A 2,623-nucleotide genomic window follows, 5' to 3' on the forward strand; every position below is an offset into this window, starting at 1 on the left:
CCGCCGCCTCTGGACTGCCACGGGCTGTTGGGGCGTGTGGGATCGGGCAGCGCCTGCGGCTTTCTGGCTTGCCGACTGCCGCGTGGGGGGTCCGGCTCTCGCTCGCGCCCTCCACAGCCTCAGCCGTGCAGTCGCCGGAGCCACAGGCGTGCACCACCACACTCCGCTAATTCTTCTGACTGGCTGGAGAGATGAGGTCTCGCCCGGCTGCCCAGGCTGGTCTCGAACTTCTGGGCTCAGGCGGTCCTCTCAGCTCCGCCGCCCAAAGTGCGGGATCACAGGTGTGCGCCACCGAGTCGGCCTGAACCGCTCTCACTTTCAAAAACCAGTTACAACAAGAGGAACTGGGCCTGCACGTCGTCCCTGGCCCTCAACATCGGTATCGATGACGGCCCCCTTGTAACCACCCCCTCAACTCCGCATCATCGGGAGGAGCCCCAGACGGCCTTCCCAAAGGCAGGAGCGGGGCGAAGGGGCGGGAGAGCCTCGACGCCCAGGCTGGCATGAGGCCTGCGGCCTTCCTCGGAGCCCGAGAAGAGAAGACGGCTTGCGGGCGAGGAATGCAGCAGCCCCGTCCCAGCACTCTCTTCGGCTCTCCGAGAAACTAGTCCCGCACCGCACACACAAAGCCAGTCCGAGAGAAGTGAAGACCTAAAGGCAGGTACAGACTCTGTGTCCTTATTGCCCTGCCAGCCTTCCAGCCAGAACACAAAACGCAGAAGCCACAAAGAACTCAGGGCTGGAAACCCACAAAGCCAAAGGCTCTGCCTGGGCGTGGAGGCACACACTAGAGCCCCAGCTACTCAGGAGGTGGGCGGAGGCGGGGTCACCTGGGCCAGGAGTTCAAGCCCATCACCGGCACCCTAGTGAGACCCAGCCCCTAGAAACAAAAATAAGCAAAACAAAAAGCTTTTGTGTGATGCAGACCTGATCGGAAGGTAGAAGACTGGGAGAAAGTATCTGCAACACAGACTATCAGCATCAAGATATAACACGCTAGAGATGGAAAAGGAAAACTATCCCTAGAAGTAGGGCCAATAGATTGACTTAAGAAAAAGTGTGTGTGTGTGTGTGTGTGTGTGTGTGTGTGAGAGAGAGAGAGAGAGAGAGAAAGACGTTCAATCTTACTATAAATCAAAGTAACGCGCACTGCAACGATGAAATACTTTCCACTCCCTCGACGGGCAAAGCTACACACACAGAGTCGGCCCTCTCTCCACACTCCAGAGGCGACACTCAGACACCGAGGGCGAACGGGGGACCTTGAGAATCCAGACTCCGGTGTCCACAGGACGTCCTGGAACCCACCCCCCGAGGACACAGGAACGCCTGTGTGTGTGTGTGTGTGTGTGTTTCAGACATGAAACGAAGGGGTTAGACTTTCCCTTTGAATAAGGCGGAATGGGTCATCTGCGCCAGCCCGACTGCTGAGGCCAGCTTTCAAAAGCCGGAGGAGATATCAGAAACATCTGCTCGAAGGCAGAGCTAGCCTGACAGGGAAGGCTGCAGGAACCGGGAGGACAGAGGCACTTGGGTTGCTTTTCCAAGGAAGGGCTGGGGCGTCTTGGAGGCTCTGCCGAGAGGCACTTACTGTAACCCACCTCCAAGGCTACAGGCACAGAACCATGATAAACCCGCTTTGGGTCAGTACCCCAAATACTGCGTTTCCGAGATTAAAAGGAGGCCAGACTCGGCAGGCTCCACCAGGAATTGCAGCTTCACTTCAGAGACACTGGGCGTGAATGACTCCAGCTGCTTAGTGTTTCCCAGGCCTCTGACAGAAGCAAACACAAAACCTTCTGGAAGAAGATACGTATGATCCTAGGCCTCGAGTTATTTCTAAAATGATTTCTGACACACACACAAAACTACACAGACACAAGGCAATGACACGAATAAAAACCAGCAAAAACAAACCATAACAGGAGAAGAAGGTGTATGGTTATTTCTATGCCTCTGACTCCATTTTGTTGCAAACCTAAACCCTGAAAGGGCTGGGTGCCGTGGGTCCTACCTATAATCCTAGGGCTTTGGGAGGCTGAGGTGGGAGGATCGCCTGAGGTCAGGCGCTCAAGATCAGCTTGGGCAAGCAACATGGGGAGACCCTGTGTCTACAAAAAGAGAATTTTTTTAGTCAGCTGAGCAGGGTGGCACATGCCTTAATCCTGGCTACTCATGAGGCTGAGGCAGGACGGCTTGAGCCCAGGAGCCTGGCTGCAGACTCTGTCTTTAACAAAGGAAACCGCTTTAAAAGGCAAATTCCAGGCTGGGCCGGGTGGCTCCGCCGGTACCGCCTGTACCCCCGCGGCCCCGCAGCCTCGACCCGCCGGCTCCGGCGGTCCTTCCGAGGAGCCGGAACTCCAGGCGCGCGCGGCCGCGCCCGGCTGGTTTTCGGGTTGAGTGTGGCGCCGAGGGCTCGCCAAGTTGCCCGGGCGGGCAGGCCATGCCCTCACCGCCGCCCCCAAAGCACGGGCGCACAGGCTGGGCCACCGAGCCCGGCTCGACTCTACTGCTTAAAAAGGCTGCAACTGGAGAGCAGAAGCTCGCGGCAGAGACGCCGGCACACGGGCTCCAGCTGCTGGCGGGACCAGACGCACGCGCGGCGGCCGCGAGGACGAAGGGC

At 58.1% G+C, this 2,623-nt stretch overlaps 1 protein-coding gene across 1 annotated transcript in view; it reads right to left on the reverse strand.

The window, feature by feature from the left end:
• Positions 1–2,623, reverse strand: part of IPPK (inositol-pentakisphosphate 2-kinase) — a 48,552-nt gene that overhangs the window by 3,653 nt on the left and 42,276 nt on the right. The gene's annotated exons all lie outside the window — the stretch shown is intronic.

This window comes from Carlito syrichta, unplaced genomic scaffold (genome assembly GCF_000164805.1).
Source record: "Carlito syrichta isolate Samal-C Ts95f unplaced genomic scaffold, Tarsius_syrichta-2.0.1 Scaffold301698, whole genome shotgun sequence".
Classification (NCBI taxonomy): domain Eukaryota; kingdom Metazoa; phylum Chordata; class Mammalia; order Primates; family Tarsiidae; genus Carlito; species Carlito syrichta.